Genomic DNA, 20097 nt, shown 5'->3' with positions numbered 1-20097 from the left:
TCCCTTCACCTATTTCACCCATGCCCCACACACCCCTCCCCTCTGATAGTTCCTCAGTCTATTCTCCCTATCTATGAGTCTGTTTATATTTTTTGTTTGTTTATTAGATTCTACATATAAGTGAAATCAAACGATATTCATCTTTCTCTGACTGGTTTATTTCACTTAGCATAATACCCTCTAGGATCATAACAGAAAGTAAGTACTATGTTAAAAGAATGCTCATTTATATTGAAATATTTTCTTGTAGAGTTTTTATACAAAATATAGTTGTACTGTATTATTTTATTAAAAATATAAAAATTTAAAAGTAGTCTACTTTTGGGCTTAAAATATAATTGGAAAATTAGAAGGGATAAAAATAAAGGCACTAATATTGAAAGAAAGTGGTATCCTAAATTATGACAGCTATGTAGAGTAGAGAATTAGATATTCCTGAGGAATACAATATCTTAATATTATTATTTCTCTACAGCTTAATGCTAAGAGAAGCTGTCTTTAAAATTCTGACTAGATGAAAATAATATCATCATGTACCAAACATCTTTGTCATTGAAGATTCACATTAATATTCTCTCTTGTATTTAAATGTACCTTTATTGCTATGGGGTAAAGATAACTAGAACCATGGTGGATTTTTTTGTTTGTTTGTTTGATTTTGCTTCCTCCCTGTATAATGTCCTTGGTATGCATGAAAAACTGAGACTAGGAACCAGAAAACCATCCAGATCTTTGTTTCTAATTATGGCAATGATGAACTAGATTATACAGGACCAAATGTCATACTGAAAACAGCTAAAAGAGCTCAAAAATATATAAAAATAGAGATTTGAACGTATCAGAATAATACTAAGGCAAGAATAAATTTGGAGGGACCAAGGTAAAAAGAAGAGTACATCCTCAAGAACTAAGGCCTATATTTAGAATCTTCAATGACAGCCGAGAGGTTAGGAAACCGAACAGAGCTTACAAAAGATTCTGAAGGTTGGAGGAATAAAAAATAAAGTATATGGGCCAACATACAGGAAGGTTGGACAGAACATACATTCTTATAAGTCACCTTAGAAATAGGGTGAACTTGAAATAAACCAGTCATCTCAAGAAACAAAGGCCATCTTCCAATAATCTCAGTCACTGATGATATTAAGGTGATTTTTGAATGCCAGCATTCCCCAGCTAATTGTTTCCAACAGCAAAAGTAAATCTTTGGAGTAAGATAAAATCTTCCATAGCCTCAAAATATTGCTACATTCAAAATTTATAAATTGACTAGTAAAAAATAAAAACTAAACCATGCGCCCTGGCCAGTTTGGCTCAGCGGTTAGAGCGTCGGCCTGCGGTCCGGAGAGACCCGGGTTCGGTTCCCGCTAAGGGCACGTACTTCGGTTGCAGTTTGTCCCCGACCCTGGTTGGTCGTGCGGGTGGCAGCCACTCGATGTGTCCCTTCACGTCGATGTTTCTCACTCTCTCTCCCTTCCTCTCTATCCCTCCCATTCTATCTGTACAAAAAAATGGAAAAATATCCTCGGGTGAGGATAAAAAACAAAACAAAAAAAAAACAAACTAAACCATGCGTTAAAGAAGGTAAGACATAGCCAAAAAACAAACAGAAAACAAATAGGGTACTATAAAGCACTCACTAGGAATTCATAAAATGAAATTATTAGTCATGAAATTTGAAAATAATTATGATAGATATGTTTGAAAATTTATTTTATTTTATTTATTTATTTCTTAATCCTTACCCAAGGATATTTTTTACATTTATCTTCAGATAGAGTGGGAGGGAGAAAGAGGGAGAGAAAAGAAGAGAGAGAGAAACATCGACATGAGAGGGACACATTGACTGGTTGCCTCCCACACGACCTCGACCAGGGCTGGGGACAAACGGCAACTGAGGTATGTGCCCTTGGCCAGATTTGAACCCGCGGCTCATTGGTCCACGGGCTGATGCTCTCCTGCTGAGCTAAACCAGCCAGGGCTGAAAATTTCTTTAGAGATCCAAGATGGTGGCAGAGTAAGTAGAAGCTACACTCACCTCCTCCTAGGACAAAACTGAAATTACAACTAAATTATAGATTAATTATCCTGAATAACTAACTGAAGACTAGCTGAAGACAAGTCTAATAATCAAGGATTTACAGAAAAAGCCACATCAAGACTGATGCAGTATTTCTTGGTTGTAGCACTCCCCTCCATGTATGTGGCATCAGCCTGAAAAATAGCAATAGCCCCACCCTGTGCAGCTTATGTCCAGTTCATAAGTACGGCCAGAAAGAATCTCTTTCAGTGACAGCCTAACAGGCAGCCAGCAGGTGGAGGCAACTGGAGGAAATCTAGTCCTGGTGTCTTGGGACTTTTGCTGACCTGCCCCCAGGCCACATGCTGATAAAATCCAGCCTCAGTGTGCAGCTTGGTCCGTCCCACAAGCACCCAGGCCCAGGAGAGGCACTCAAAGCCCAAAGAGTGTAGAAGAATGGAAATTTTAAAAAATCACAGAAAAAATATATAAAATAGAGTCTACAAAAGTACAAAAGGTCAGTGAAACCAAGAGCTGGTTCTTTGAAAAAATAAGCAAGATTGACAATCCTTTAACCAGAATAATCAAGAAAAATAGAAGGGATCCAAAGAAATAAAATCTGAAATGAAAGAGAAGAAGTAACTTCTACCACAAAGATACAAAGGATTCTAAGAAACTATTATTAACAACTATATGCTAACAAACAGACAATATGTATGAAATGAATACATTCCTAGACACACATAATCTTACAACTGAATCAGGAAGAATTAGAGAATCTGAACAGACAGATTACAAGTAGTAAAATAAAATAAAATAAAATAAAATAAAATAAAATAATTAATTAATAAATTAATTAAATAAATAAAAAAAACTCCTAATAAAAATTTTGGACTGATGACTTCACATGTGAATTTTATCAAACATTCAAAGAAAATCTAATACCTACTATTCTCAAAATATTCAAAAAAACTTACAAGAGGAGGGAAGACACCAAAGCTCATTTTCTGAGGTCAGCTTTATCCTAATTCCAAAACCAGATAAAGACATGACAAACAAAGAAAATTATACGGCAATATCCCCGATGAACATAGATGCCAAAATCCTCAACAAAAAATTGGCAAATTAGGATTCGAAAATGGCGGCCGAGTGAATGGAAGCTACACAGACCATCTCCCAGGACCAAACAGAAATTACAATGAAAATAAAGACAAATCATCAAGAACAGGGAACAGAAAAGCAGCTTGGAGGACCACATAACCACGGACCCTGACTCAATCCTGGTAGGCTTGCGTAGACGTGAGAGGGGGTCTGGGAGCGTATGGTTGGCAGCAGCCTTAGCCAGGAGCAGTACCCTCAGGATAAACTCTCAAGTGGCTCCACAGAGGCTAAAATAGCAGGAGCCCCTTACCTTGGGCTCCAGCAGAAGGATGACAGACTGAAATGGAACTGTCTGGGGACACTTGGGTTTGGAGGGCGATCAGAGCTTTTGCTGACTTGCAGCCACACAAGACTGTGGTCATCTCACTCCTTCCCAGGGCTCTGGGGGGAAGCGGCAGCCCCTCACTCCAAGATTCCACCCCAGCGGGTGGCCATTGAAATGCTAATTAAAGCCCATTACCAACTAGCATCTGCCCCACTCATGGGAAATCCCCTTATACTGAGCACCTGAGGGAGTTTTTAATTCAACTGAGAAGCCATCCTTCTTCAGGTAACCACTACAGATAGCCTTCAGGCAAAAAGCTAGAGGATAACTGTACCATTCCCTGGGCTAGCAACTTTAACCAGGAAAGTAAGACTTGACAGTAGTGTGTACTGTGGGTCCTCCCTGGCTCATCCCAACCCAGGAAAGAGAGCCACAAACAGCAGAACACCAACACCCACAAGCAAAATATGACAGGCTTCAAAGCACACTGTGATAGCCAAAATGGTGAAACACAGAAACAAAAGCCAAATGAAAGAACAAGAGACCTCTACCAAACAGGAGATAAATGAGGTGCAGTTAAGCAAGGTAACAGAACTAGAATTCAGAGCCATGATCTTGAGGAAGCTCAACAGCATGTGTAAGGACATGAGCACCAGGAGTAAAGACAAAGAAATGTTGAAAATTAGCCAGTTGGAAATTAAAATCCACCAAGAAGAAATGAATGCCATTGCATATCAGAAATAAAGAACACATTGGAAGGTCTAAATAGCAGAGTAGAGAAAGCTGAGGACGAGATCAGTGAATTAGAAGATAGGGTAGAAAAAATCAACCACGCAGAAAACCAAAAGGAAAAAAAAATTAAAAAACAGGAAAACACCTTTAGAGAACTGTGGGACAACTGGAAGTGGAATAACATTCACATCATAGGAGTCCAGGAAGATGAAGAAAATGAGCAAGGGTTAGAGAATATATTTGAAGAGATAGTGACAGAAAACTTCCCTAATTTGCTGAAGGAAGAAGGCATTCAAGTTCAAGAAACACAGAGAGCCCCAAGTAAGAAGGACCAAAACAGGCCCACACCAAGACACATAGTAATCAAACTGCCAAAAATTAAAGACAAAGAGAGAATCCTAAAGGCAGCGAGAGATAAGCAACAGGTGACCTACAAAGGAAACCCCATAAGGCTCTCAGCTGACTTCTCAACAAAAACACTACAGGCCAGAAGAGAATGGCATGAGGTAATCAATGTCATGAAAAACAAGGATCTGAATCCAAGACTACTCTACACAGCAAGGCTATCATTCAAAATAGAAGGTCAAATAAAGAGTTTCCCAACCAAAAAAGAAAAAAAAAAAAAAGCTAAGGGAATACATTAGCACCAAACCAGCACTGCAAGAAATGTTAAAAGGACTGCTGTAATTAGCAGGAGAAATGGGAAGAAAAATAGAACCATACTAAACAAAAATGGCAATAAATAAATACATATCAATAATCACCTTAAATGTAAATGGATTGAATGCTCCAATAAAAAGACACAGAGCAGCTGATGGATAAGAAAGCATGACTCATCTATATGTTGTTTACAATAGACCCACCTCATAACAAAAGGCTCACATAGGTTGAAAGTGAAGGGAAGGAAAAAAATCCCAAGTAATCAAAAAGGAAAAAATAGCTGGGGTAGCAATACCCATATCTGATAAAATAGATTTCAAAATGAAAGCCATAACTAGAGACAAAGAAGGCCACTACATAATATTGAAAGGATCTATCCAACAGGAAGATATAACTTTGATAAACATATATGCATCCAATATAGGAGTATCAAAATATATTAAAAATCTTCTGGAAGACATCAAAGGAAAAATTGATAGCAATACAATAATAGCAGGGGACTTCAGCACCCCGCTGAAATTACTTGATAGATCCTATAGACAAAAAATTAGCAAGGAAACAGACTAAATAAAGCACTGGACCAAATGGATATAATAGATATATACAGAGAATTACACCCCAAAACTACAGAAATCACATTCTTCTCAAGTGCACATGGAACATTCTCAAAGACAGACCACATGTTAAGATACAAACGAATTCTCTACAAGTTCAAGAAGACTGAAATCATATCAAGCATCTATCTTCTCAGATCACAATGGCATGAAACTAGAAATCAATTGCAACAAGAATATGCAAAGACATTTGAACACATGGAGGCTAAATAGCAGGTTATTAAACAATTACTGGGACAATGAAGAGATCAAGGAAGAAATTAAAAACTTCCTGGAATCCAATGAAAATAAACACACAAAAACACAAAACTTATGGGATACAGTAAAAGAAGTTCTGAGAGGGAAGTTCATAGTACTACAGGCCTACCTCAAGAAGCAAGAAAAATCTCTAATAGATTACCTAATCTCACAATTTAAAGAACTAGAAAGCAAACATAAAGTAAACCCTAGAGCAAGTAGAAGGAAGGAAATAGTAAAGATCAGAGCAGAAATAAATGACAGAGAGACCAAAAAAAACAAAAACAAAAACAAAAACAAATCAAAGGATCAATGAAACAAAGAGCTAGTTTTTTGGGAAGATAAACAAGATTGTTTTACCCTTAGCTAGACTCACCAAGAAAAAAAGAGAGAGAACCCAAATACACAAAATCAGAAAGGAAAGAGGAGATGTAACAATTGATACCACAGAAATACAGAAGATTGTTAAAAACTACTATAAGCAATTATATGGCAACAACTTTGACAATCTAAGCGAAATGGACAAATTTCTAGAAAGACATAGTCTCCCAAAACTGGACCGAGAAGAGATAGAAAACTTGAACAGACCAATAACAACAGAAGAAATTGAAGATGTAACCAAGATTCTCCCAGCAAACAAAAGCCCAGGCCTGGATGGCTTCACGGGGAAGTTTTACCGAACATTCAAAGAAAAACTAACACCCATTCTACTCAAACTATTTCAAAAAATTCAAAGAAGGAAGACTTCCAAACTCGTTTTATGAGGCCAGTATAATTCTAATTCCAAAACCAGAAAAAGACTCATCAAAGAAAGAAAACTACAGGCCAATATTCCTGATGAACATAGACACCAAAATCCTGAACAAAATACTAACAAATTGGATTCAGCAACACATCAAAAAAATTATTCACCATGACCAAGTGGGATTCATTCCAGGGATGCAAGGCTGGTACAATATTCACAAATCAAGAAATGTGATACACCACATAAACAAAAAGAAGAATAAAAAGCACATTATCATATCAATAGATGCCGAAAAAGCCTTTGACAAAATCCAGCATCCATTTCTGTTAAAAACGCTCAGCAATGTGGAAATAGAGAGATCATATCTCGACAAAATAAACACCATATATGAAAGACCTACAGCCAACATCTTCTCAATTTGCAAAAACTAAAAGCATTTCCCTTAAGAACAGGAACAAGACAGGGATGTCCACTTTCGCCACTCTTATTTAACATTGTACTGGAAGTCTTAGCCACAATAATCCTACAGGAAGGAAAAATAAAAGGGATCCAAATTGAAAAGGAGGAAGTGAAACTGTCATTATTTGCAGATGACATGATACTATACGTAGAAAACCCCAAAGACTCCATCAATAATTTACTAGACTTAATAAATTAATTTGGCAAAGTAGCAGGATACAAAATTAACGTCAAGAAATCGATGGCATTCTTATATACCAAGGGTGAACTCACAGAAAGAGAAACTAAGAAAACAATCCCATTTACCATTGTGGCAAAAAAATTAAGATACCTAGGAATAAACTTAACCAAATAAATAAAGGACCTATTTGCAGAAAACTACAGGACATTGAAAAAAGAAATAGAGAAAGATATAGAAAAGTGGAAGCACATCCTTGTTCATGGATTGGAACAATTAACATCATTAAAATGTCCATATTACCAAAAGCAATCTATAGATTCAATGCAATCCCCATCAAAATACCAACGACATACTTCACAAAACTAGAACAAATATTTCAAAAGTTCATATGAAACCAAAAAAGACCTCGAATAGCCACAGCAATCTTGAAAAAGAACAAAGTAGGAGGGATCACATTACCAGATTTCAGCTTATACTACAATACCACTGTAATCAAAAGAGCCTGGTACTGGCACAGAACAGGCATATAGACCAGTGGAAGAGAACAGAGAACCCAGAAATGAACCCAAGGCAATATACTCAATTAATATTTGACAAAGGTGGCAAGAGCATACAGTGGAGTAAAGACAGTCTCTTTAATAAATGGTGTTGAGAAAATTGGACAGCTACATGAAAAAAATGAAACTAGACCATCAACTTACACCCTACACAAGAATAAACTCAAAATGGATAAAAGACTTAAATGTGATTCATGAATCCATAAAAATCCTAGAAGAAACTATAGGCAACAAAATTTCAGATATCATACACAGCAGAATTTTCACTGACACATCACCTAAGGCAACAGAAACAAAGGAGAAAATGAACACATGGGACTACATCAAACTCAAAAGCTTCTGCACAGCAAAAGACACAATCATGAAAATGGAAAGGCTACCCACTGCATGGAAGAGCATAAGTGCCAATGATATATCAGATAAGAGGTTAATTTCCAATATATATAGAGAGAGTACTCATACAACTCAACAAAAGGAAGACAAAGAACCCAGTTAAAAATGGGCAGAGGAACTAAATAGACACCTCTCCAAACAGGACATACAAATGGCTAAGAGACATACAAAGAAATGCTCAAAATCACTAATCATCAGAGAGATGCAAATTAAAACAACAATGAGGTATCACCTCACAACTGTCAGAATGGCCACCATCAACAAATCATCAAACAAGTGTTGGCGAGGGTGTGGAGAAAAGGGGACTCTAGTGCACTGCTGGTGGGAATGCAGACTGGTGCAGTCACTATGGAAAACAATATGGTGTTATCTCAAAAAATTAAAAATTGAACTTCCATTTTACCTAGTGATCCTGCTTCTAGGAATATACCCTAAGAAGCCTGAAACACCAATCAGAAAGAATATATGCACCCCCATGTTCATAGCAGCACTATTTACAATAGCTAAGATCTGGAAACAGCCCAAATGTCCATCAGTAGATGAATGGATAAAAAAGCAGTGGTACATATACACAATGGAGTACTATGCAGCGGTAAGAAAGAAAGATCTCTTATCCTTTGAGACAAAATGGAGGGACCTGGAAAGTGTCATCCTAAGGGAAATAAGCCCAACAGAAAAAGACAAGTATCATATGATCTCACTTATTTATGGAATATAATGAACATAACAGTCTAAGGAATGGGGTAGTCCCAGAGACGTGGAAGTGGGGTACAGAATGACTATCCCCAGAAGAGGGGGTGGTGGGGGAGAGATAACCCACATAACTTATATGCATGTACACATGAACAATGGACATGGACAACAAAACTGGGGACAGGGCGGGCAGGGAGGGGGAGGGGGAATCAGTGGGGGAAAAAGAAACATATGTAACAAAATTAAATTAATTAATTAAATAAAAAATAAATAAAATTTAAAAAATTAGCAAATTAGATCCAGCAATACATTAAAAAGATCATAAACCACAATCAAATGGGATTTATTCCTGGGATGCAATATACTTGATGCCCTACAAAAAAACTAAAGGATAAAAACCACATGATCATAGCAATAGATGTAGCAAACGAGTTTGATAAAATTCAGTTGTATTTATTATGAACTCTCAGCAAAGCATGAATAGGGAAAACATACCTCAACATAATAAAGGCCATGTATGACAAACCCACAATCAACAAGATATTCAACGGGTAAAAATAAGAATTTCCCTTAAGTGCTTGGAACAAGACAGCAAAGTTCATGTTCATCACACTCATTCATCACAGTACTGGAAGTCCTAGCCACAACAATCAGAAAGAAGAAATAAAAGGCATCCAAACTGAAAAGGAATAAATAAACTGTCATTATATGCAGATGACAAGACACTATATATAGAGAACCCTAAAGATCATAGCAAAAAACTACTAGAACTGATCTAGTAGCAGGATATAAAATAAATATCCAGAAATGAGTTGCACTTTTATATACCAATACTGAAATATCAGAAAGAGAAACTAAGAAAACAATTCCATTCACAATTAAATAAATAAATAAATAAATAAATAAATAAATGCCTAGAAATAAATTTAACCATAAATGTAAAAAAAAAAAAAAAATTGCACTCAGAAAATTATAAGCCACTGAAAAAAGAAAGTGAAGAAAATACAAATGAGTGGAAGTATATACTATGTTTATGTGTAAAAAGAATCAACAACATTAAAATCTCCAAAGCATCTATAGAGTCAGTGTAATTCCTATCAAGATATAATGATGGTTTATTTTATAGAACTAGAAAAAATTTTCCAAAAATTTATAGGGAACCACAGAAGACCCCAAATAGCAACAGCAATCTTGAGAGAGAAGAACAAATTTGAAGGAATCATCTATCTGATATCAAGCTATACTACAAAGCCACAGTAGTCAAACAATATGGTATTGTCATAATAACAGGCATATAGATTAATGGAACAAAATAGAGAGCCCAAAAATAAACCCACAATTCATAGTCAAATAATATTTGACAGTGAAAGCATAATATACGATGGGGGTAAAGATAGTTTACTCAATAAATAATGTTTGACATGTTACATAGATAATGCAAAAAATAGGACTAGTCCACCTTCTTACATCATAAACACGAAAAAATTCAAGATAGATTAAAGACATAAATGTTACACTTGAAACAATAAAAATCCTAGAGGAAAGCATAGGTAGTAAAATCTCAGCTATTTCTTGTAGCATTATTTTTTCCAATATAGCTCCTCAGGCAAGGGAAAAAATTTAAAAATTTAAAAATGAGACTACATCAAACTAAAAATTTTGCACAGCAAAGAAAACCATCAACAAAATGAAAAGTCAACCCACTGCATGGGAGAACATATTTACCAATGATGTATATGATAAGGTGCTATTATCCAAAATTTATAAATAACTTATAAAAACTAACACAAATAAAACAGATAATCCAATTGACGGTGGGCAAAGGACTTGAATAGACACTTCTCTAAAGAGAACATACAGTTGGCTAATAGGCATATGAAAAGATGCTCAACATCACTAATCAACAGAAAAATACAAATTAAAACTACACTGATCTATCACCTCACACCTATCAGAATGGCCATAATCAATAAATCGACAAACAAAAAGTATTGGCAAAGAAGCAAAGAAAAGGGAACCCTCATGCACTGTTGGTCGGAATATAAATTGGTGCAGCCACTGTGAAAAACAGTATGGAGTTACTTCAAAAACTTAAAAATGGAACTGCCAGTGAAACCACTTCTGAGAATTCATCCAAAGAAACTCAAAACACTAATTCAAAATAATATATTGCAATGTTATGTACAATAGCTAAATTTGGAAGCAGCCCAAGTGTCCATCAGTACATGAGTGGATAAAAAAGCTGTGGTACATTTACACATAGGAATACTCCTCAGCTGTAAGAAAAAAAGAAGGAAACCTTACCCTTTGTGACAGTATGGATGGATCTGGAGAGGATTATGCTAAGTGAAATAAGCCAGCAAGAGAAAGACAAGTACCATATGATTTCACTCATATGTGGAATTTAATGAAGAAAATGAGCTAACAAGCAAAATAGTGACAGATTCAAAGACAGAGAACAGGCTGGCTGCTGTCAGTGTGGGAGGTCTGCGGAGGCTGGAGAAAGGATTGAGGGGAAAAAAAGAAACTAATAGACAACAGTATGGTGAATATCAGAGGGAAAGGGGTGTGAGTGAGGTGGGGAAGTGTATAGAGGGGATAAATGGTGATAGATAGAGACTTGACTTGGGGTGCTAAACACACAATACAGTGTACAGATGATGTGTTGTACACTGTGCACCTGAAACCTGTATATTTTAAAAATTTATCTTAATTGCTAAAAGTATTACAGATGTCTTCCCTTTTTCCCCCATTGATCACCTCCTTCCCACTCCCACCCACACACCTGCCTTCACCACCCCATTGGCTGTGTCCATTGGTTATGCATATAAATTCTTTGATTATATCTCCCAGCTCCACCCCACCCACCTTCCCTCTGAGGTTTGTCTGTTCCCTGCTTCCACGTCTCTGGATTTATTTTGCTCATCAGCTTATTTTGTTCATTTTATTCTACAAATAAGTGAGGTCATGTGATATTTGTCTTTCTCTGACTGGCTTATTTCACATAACATAATACTCTCCAAGTCCCTCCACACTGTCTCAAAGGGTAAGAGATCTTTCTTTTTAATAACTGCATAGTATCCTGTTGTGTAAATATATCACATCTTTTTTATCCACTTACTTACTGACGGGCTCTTGCGCTATTTCCAGATGTTAGCAATTATAAAAAGCATTGCTGTAAACATAGGTATGCATATATTATTTCTGATTCGTTTCAGAATTCTTGGGATATATTCCTAGCAGTGGGATCACTGGGTCAAACGGCAATTCCATTTTTCATTTTTTGAGGAAACTCTGTATTATTCTCCACAGTGGCTGCACCCCACCAGCAGTGTACTGGAGTCCCCTTTTCTCCACATCCTTGCCAGCATTTGTTGTGTGATGATTTGTTGATGGTGGCCATTCTGGCAGGTGTGAGGTGATAACTCATAACGGTTTTAATTTGCATTTCTTTGATGATTAGTGATGTTAAGCCTTTTTTCATATGTCTCTTGGCTATTTCTATGTCCACTTTGGAGAAGTGTCTATTCAGTTCCTTTGCCCATTTTTTAAAAATATGATTTTATTAATTTTTTTAGAAAGAGATGAAGGGAGATAGAGATAGAAACATTGATGGGAGAGAGAAACATCGATTAGCTTCCCCCTGCATGCCTCCTGCTGGGGATTGAGCCTGAAACCCAGGCCTGTGCCATGACCAGGAATTGAACAGGGACCTCTTAGTCCATGGGATGACGCTAAATCCACTGAGCCACACTGGCCAGGTGCTTTGCCATTTTCTTTTTAATCCTCATCTTAGGATATTTTCTCCAGATAAAGTGGGAGGAAGGAAAGAAGGGAGGAAAGGAGAGGGAGAGGGAGAGGAGAGGGAGAGGGAGAGGGAGAGGGAGAGGGAGGGAGAGGGAGGGAGGGAGAGAGAGAGAGAGACATTGATGTGAGAAAGATACATCAACTGGTTTTCTTCCACACAACCCCGACCAGGGTCCGGGACCAAACTGCAACCAAAGTACATGCCCTTGACCAAAATCGAACCCGCGACTCTTTGTTCTGCAGGCTGACACTAACCACTGAGCAAAACTGGCCCAGGGCGCTTTGCCCTTTTCTTTTCTCACCCGAGAGACATTTTTCTATTTTTTGTTCAGATAAAGTAGGAGAAAGAGAAAGAGAGAGAGAAACATCGACATGAAAGGGACACATCGAGTGGCTGCCACCCACACAACCTAACCAGGGCCAGGGACAAACCTCAACCGAGGTATATGCCCTTACTGGGAACTGAACTCGGGTCTCTCTGGACTGCAGGCTGATGCTCTAACCGCTGAGCTAAACCAGCTAGGCGCTTTGCCCATTTTTTAATTAGGTTGTTTGTCTTCCTTTTGTAGAGTTTTATGAGTACTTTATATATTTTGGAAATTAACCCCTTATCAGATATATCATTGACAAATATGTTCGCCCATACAGTTGGTTCATTTTTCACTTTGATGCTTGTTTCTTTTGCTCAGCAGAAGATTTTTAATTTGACATAGTCCCATTTGTTTATTTGTTCCTTTGTTTCTCTTGCCTTAGGCAATGTATCTGAAAATTCTGGTACTTCAGATGGCTGAGATTTTGCTCCCTGCATTTTCTTCTAGGATTTTTATGGTTTCACAACATATACTTAAGTCTTTTATCCATTTTCAGTTTCTTCTTGTGAATGGGTGTAAGCTGGTGGTCTAGTTTAATTTTTTGCATGTACCTGTCCAGTTTTTCCAACACCAGTTATTAAAGAGACTGTCTTCATTCCATTGTATGCTGTTGCCTCCATTGTCAAATATTAATTGAGCATAAAGTCTTGGGTCAACTTCTGGGTTCTCTGTTCTGTTCCATTGATCTATATGCCTGTTCTTGTGCCAGTACCAGTCTGTTTTGATTACAGTGGCTTTGTAGTATAACTTGATATCCAGCATTGTGATTCCTGCAACTTATTTCTTTCTTAAGATTGCTGTGGGATTGCTCCAGATAAAGTGGGAGGAAGGAAAGAAGGGAGGGAAGGAGAGGGAGAGGAAGAGGGAGTTCCATATAAATTTTTGGAGCATTTGTTCTACATCCGTGATATACACCACTGGTAATCTAATAGGGATTGCACTGAATCTATAGATTGCTTGAAGTATGGACATTTTAAGGTTCCTCATCCTTCCAATTCATGAATACAGTATATTTTTCCTCTTGTTTGCATCTTCCTCTATTTCTTTTTCACTGTCCTGTAGTTTTCTGAGTACAGGTCTTTTACCTCCTTTGTTAAGTTTATCCAAGGTATCTTTTTATTTCTTTTTCTATTTTGCAGTAGTAAAAAGAACTGTTTTATTAATTTCTCTTTCAGACAGATCATTATTGGTGTATAAAAATGCCATCAATTTCAGGATGTTAATTTTCTATCCTGCTACTTTGCTGAATTCATCTATCAACTCCAGTAGTGTTTTTTTTAAACTTCTGTAGCATATTCTTTGTACATTTAGCATATTCATGTCATTTAAGAATAAGGACAATTTTACCTCCTCCTTTCAAATCATGATGACTTCTTTTCTTTTTGTCTGATTGCTGTGGCTAGGTCTTCCAGTACTATGTTGAATAAGAGTGGTGAAAGCAGACATGCCTGTTTTGTTCCTATTCTTAAGAAAAATGCTTTTAGTTTTTTCCCATTGAGTATGATGTTGGCTTTAGGTTTGTTGTATATTGCCTATATTTTATTGAGATATGACCCCTCCATTCCCACTTTGCTGAGAGTTTTGTTTTTTATCAAAAATGAGTAGTGAATATTGTGAAGTGCTTTTCTACATCTATTAATACGATTTTGTGATTTTTATATTTCATTTTGTTAATGTGATATATCACATTTATTGACTTCAGAATATTGTACCAGCCTTGAATCCCCGGAATAAATCCCACTTGGTCACGGTGAAAGATCTTTTTAATGTATTGCTGGGTCCTGTTTGCTCATTTATTTTGGAAGACTTTAGCATCAATGCTCATCAGGGATAATGCCTATAATTTTATTTCTTTGTAGTGTCTTTATCTGGTTTTGGAATTAAGATAATGCTGGCTTAGTGAAAAGAGTTTGGAAATATTCCTTCCTTTTAAATTTCTGCAATATTTTGAGGAAGATAGGTGTTAGTTTTCCTTTGAATATTTGGTAAAATTCCCCATGAAGCTATCTGATCTACAACTTTGGTTTGCTGAGAGTTGTTCGTTTGCTTTGGTTGTTACTACTTCAATTTCATTAGTTGTTATTGGTCTGTTCAGGTTTTCTGATTTCTCCTGATTGAGTTTTGAAAGACTGTATGTTTGTAGAAGTTTGTCCATTTCTCCCAAGTTGTCCAAATTGTCAGCACATAGTTGTTCATAGTATTTTCTTACAATCCTTTGTATTTCTGCAGTGGCAAGTGTTACTTCACCTCATTCATATCAGATTTTACTTATTTGGGTTCTCTCTCTTTGTTACTTGATGAGTCTGGCTAAAGGTTCATCAACCTTCTTTATCTTGTCAAAGAACCAGCTCTTGGTTTCATTGATCTTTTGTATATTTTTTAGTCTCTTTGCCATTTATTTCCATTATCATCTTCATTATTTCTTTCCTTCAACTTTTTCCAAGCTTCTCTTGCTATTCTCTGTCTAATCTCATTAGTTGTACGTTTAGATAGTTTATTAGAAAATTCTCTTGTTTCTTGATGCAGGTCTGTAATGAACTTCTCTCTCAGGACTGCTTTCGCTGTGCACCATAAATGTTGGGTTGTTGTGTGTTCATATTTGTTTGTTTCCAGGAAGTTTTTAATTTATTCTTGATTTTATTGGTAACCCATTCATTGTTTAATAACATGCTATTTAGTCTTCATGGGTTTGAATGTTTTTGAGTGTTTTATTATAGTTGGTTTCTAGTTTCATGCCATTGTAATCTGAGAAGATGTGTGATATGACTTCAATCTTCTTGAACTTGTAGATACTTAGTTTGTGTCCTAGCACGTGATCTATCTTTGAGAATGCCCCATGTGCACTTAAGAAGAATATATATTCTGCATCTTTGGGGTGAAATGTTCTGTAAATGTTCTGTAAATGTTCAATTAAATCCATCTGATCTAGTGTGTTGTTTAAGGTGACTGTTTCCTTGTTGATTATTTTTCTGGAAGATCTATTCAGTGATGTCAGTGGGGTGTTAAAGTCCCCTACCATAACTGCATTGCTGTCCTTCTTCCCTTAAAGTCCCCCAAGAGCTTTTTTATATATTTAGGTGCTCCAATATTGGGTACATATACGTTTACCAGGGATATAGTTCCATGTTTTTTTGATACCTTTAGTATTATGTGGTGGTCTTCTTTGTCTGTTGTTATGGTGTTTGCTTTAAGGTGTATTTTGTCAGATATAGTATTAGTACAACTGCTTTTTTTTTCATTTCGGTCTAAATAGAAAAATTTTTCCATCCCTTGCTTTCATCCTGTGTTAGTCTCTTGTTTTGTGAAGGATCTCTTGTAGACAGCATATACATGGGTCATTTTTATTTTATCCATTCAGCTACCCTACATCTTTTGATTGGAGTGTTTAATCCATTTATATTTAAGATTTTCAATAGGTATTTATTGCCATTTTATTCATTTTTAAAAATTTATCTGTATTGTTGAATGTATTACAGACGTCTCCCCATTTTTCCCTCATTGACCTCCGTTTCCCCAATCCCACCGCCCTCCTGCCTTCTCCACACTATTTTCTGTGTCCATTAGTTATGCATATATGCATAGTTCTTTGGTTTATCTCATCCCATCCTCCCCCCTTCCCTTTGAGGCTCATCAATCTAACAACCAATTTGTATTTCTTAATTCCTTCATCTTTCTCACCCATCCCCTCAGGCCCTGCCCATCTGGCATGTAACAAACTGTTTTCTGTATCTATGAGTCTGTTTCTGTTCTGCTTGCTCATTTTTTTTTGTAGATTCAATTGTTGATAGATATGTATTAATTGCCATTTTATTGTTCATATTTTTGTTTTTCTTCTCCTGAAAAAAGACCCTTCCACATTTCATATAATACTGGTTTGGTGGTGATGAACTCCTTTAGCTTTTTCTTGACTGGGAAATTCTTGATATGTCCATTCATTCTAAATGATAAATTTGCAGGATAGAATAATCTTGGTTGTAGGTCATTGCTTTTCATCACTTTGAATTTTCTTGTCATTCCTTTCTGGCCTGCAAAGTTTCTTTTGAGAAATCAGCTGACAGTCTTATGGGAGCTCCTTTGTAGGTAACAAACTGCTTTTCTCTTGCTGCTTTTAAGATTCTTTGTCTTTAACCTTTGGCATTTTGATGATGATGTGTCTTGGTGTAGACCTCTTTGGGTTCATCTTCTTTGGGACTCTGTGCTTCCTGGACTACTATGTCTGTTTCCTTCACCAAGTTAGGGAAGTTTTCTGTCATTGTTGTATCAAATAGGTTTTCAATTTCTTGTTCTCTCTCTTCTCCTTCTGGCACCCCCATGATGCAAATGTTGGCATGCTTGAAGTTCTCCTCATATTTTTGGATTCTTTTTTCTTTTTTGCTGTTCTGATTGGGTGTTTTTGCTTCCTTATATTCTAAACTGATGGTTTGCTTCTTGGCTTCACCTACTCTAATATTAATTACCTGTAAATTATTCTTTATTTCAGTTAGTGCATCTTTCATTTCTCACTGGTCCTTTTTTATGTTGTTGATGTTCTCACTAAATTCCTTGGAGTTCTCCTTATGTTCCTTGAAGTCCTCACTAAGTTTCTTGGGCATCCTTATAACCAGTGTTTAGAACTCTGCATATGATTGATTATCTCCATTTTGTTTAGTTCTTTTCCTGGAGTTCTGTTCTGTTCTTTCATTTGGGACATGTTTCTTTGTCTCATTTTGGCTGCTTCTTTGTGTTTGTTTCTATGTATTAGGTAGAGTTGCTATGTCTCCTAGGCTTCATAGGGTGGCCTATTGTTGTAGGTGTCCTGTAGAATCCAGTGGCATAGCCTCCCCGATCACCCCAGCTGGGCCTTCAAGGTGTACCTCTAGTTTGGACTGTATACCCTTTTATTGTAATTCAGTCCTGCTTGCTGTTGGCATATCAATGGGAGAAATTTATTCAGTCTGATCAGCTGTAAAGACTGGCTGTTCCCACTGGCCACTGGCCTTTGACTACCTTGGAGGATCAGCTGTGTAAGGGCCTACCACACAGAGCAAGAATTACTTCAGCAGGGTTCTGGTACCCACAGAGTCCACTCATTGAGTGTGTCACTTGTGGAGGTGGTTGGGTGGTGGTGCTTTGATGTGGATTGAAGCTGTCCACTGGGTGTGCTGGCTCTGGAGCAAGGTCAGTCATTGACTGTGTGCTATCCAGGGCCACCCAGTAAAAGCTACAAAGTGATCTGCTGATGGCTACATCTTATGCTGGGCTTGGAGGTGCCCCGGAAAAGTCAAGGTGAACAAGGCTGGCTGCTTCTAGTGCCAGGACTGGGGCCACTTAACTAGAGGTATGGAGCTCACTGAGACCAGATGCTGCTTGTTTGAGAGGTTTTAGGAAAATTTGAAGCAGGATCCAAGAAAGGCCAATCTTGTGGTAAAGCCATTGAAAACAGCTTGGATGGACCTGTAAGTTGGGTGAGGCAGGGCCTCAGGAAATCACCAGCGTGGGGAAAACAGTGTAAGCCAAGTTGCTGGAGTCTCAGATATGGTAGCCATCTGCCACTCTGGGAAAGGCCTCACCAAAGGAACAGAGGCCTCTGCCAGCATGTCTTTCTGAGAGAAATCTGCCTCTCCAGCCCTCATCCTGAGGCCAAATAGCTCAGTTCTTCCCCATATGTCTCTGGTGCCTTTCAAGCTGCCTCCCCTACGCTGGAGCCCAGAGGGAGCAAGTCCAGGCAAGTCCGTGCACTGGCCCTTTAAGCAAGTCCAGATAAGTCCATGCATAGAAACTGCCTGGGGCTCCAGCACCCTCAGCCTCCCTCAGCTTCAGTACTGCTGGCTTTTACAGCCAGAAAGTATGGGAACTTCTCTTCCTGGCACTAGAACCCCGAGGGGAGGACCCCTCAGTATTCAGGGAGGACTTTGGTATCCCTCCTGAGGTATCCCTCCTAATTTTTATCTGCCACATGTGGGTATGGGACCAGCCTATCTGCACCTCCACCCCTCCTACCAGTCTTGATGTGGCTTCTTTTTTAATTTCATAGTTGTAGGACTTCCCTTCAGCTTGATTTAAGGCAGTTCTGAGTGATGGTTGTTCTTTAGTTTAGTTGTAATTTCGATGTGGTTGCAGGAGGAGGCGAGTATCATGTTTATGTACACTGTCATCTTGACCGGAATTTCCCACCACTTTTATTCTTTATTTCTATGTTCCTCTCTCTATTTATTCTTCTTCTACTTCTTCCAGCAGTTCCTTTAACATTTCTTTCATTGCAGGTTTAGTGGCAGTAAATTCCTTCAGCCTTTGTCTGGGAAGGTATTTATTTCAGCTTCAATTTCGAATGATAGCCTTGACAGGGAGAGTAGTCCTAGTTTTAGATCCTTGCTTTTCATTTCTTTAAATACTTCATGACATTCTGACCTGTAGTATCTCTGTTGAGGAATCATCTGAAAGTTTTATGGGCACTCTCTTATCACTAACTATGTCTCTCTTGCTGCCCTTAAAATTCTCTCTTTGTCGTTAACATCTGCCATTTTAATTATGATGTGTCTTGGAGAGGGTCTCTTTGGTTTCAACTTGATTGGTATCCTCTGTGCTTCCTGAACTTGTGTAGCTTTTTCCTTTACCTGCCTAAGGAAGTTTTCTGTCATTATTTCTTCAAACAGGTTCTCTATCCCTTGCTCACTTTCTTCTCCTTCTGGTAGCCCTATGATAATTATGTTGTTCTATTTCATATTGTCCCAAAGTTCCCTTTAACTGTCCTCATGCTTTTAAAGTACTTTTAAATTTTTGCTGCTCAGATCAAGTGTTTTTTTATACTTTGTCTTCTGCTTCATAAATCCTGCTTTTCCTTCTTTTCAGCACATTTGTGATATCAGATATAGCGTTATTCATTTCTACCTGGCTCTTATTTATAATTTCTATATCTTTTTTCATGCTGATGTAGCTTCCAGTAAGCTCCTTGTAGTTCTCATTACATTTCTTGTAGTTTTCACTAATTTCCTTGAGCATCTTTATAAACATTACTCTGAACTCTATGTCTGATAACTTGCTTACTTCCATCTCATTTAGTTATTTTTCTCACTAGTCCTCCTTTTCTTTCATTTAGTTGTCTCTTTGTGTTTGTATCTATGTATTAGATATACTTGTTATGACTCTCAGTCGTTGTGTGGTGGGCTTTTGTAGTAAATGTCCTGTGGGAACCAGTGGTGCAGTTTTCTTGTACTACTGAGCTG

At 37.4% G+C, this 20097-nt stretch overlaps 1 protein-coding gene across 1 annotated transcript in view; it reads right to left on the bottom strand.

Annotated features, from left to right (window-relative positions):
- Positions 1 to 20097, bottom strand: part of MACROD2 (mono-ADP ribosylhydrolase 2) — a 2341201-nt gene that overhangs the window by 2036077 nt on the left and 285027 nt on the right. The window lies entirely within an intron of this gene.

The sequence above is a fragment of the Molossus molossus genome, unplaced genomic scaffold (genome assembly GCF_014108415.1).
Source record: "Molossus molossus isolate mMolMol1 unplaced genomic scaffold, mMolMol1.p scaffold_m16_p_6, whole genome shotgun sequence".
Lineage (NCBI taxonomy): Eukaryota > Metazoa > Chordata > Mammalia > Chiroptera > Molossidae > Molossus > Molossus molossus.
This window is presented reverse-complemented; position numbering and strand designations above follow the sequence as displayed.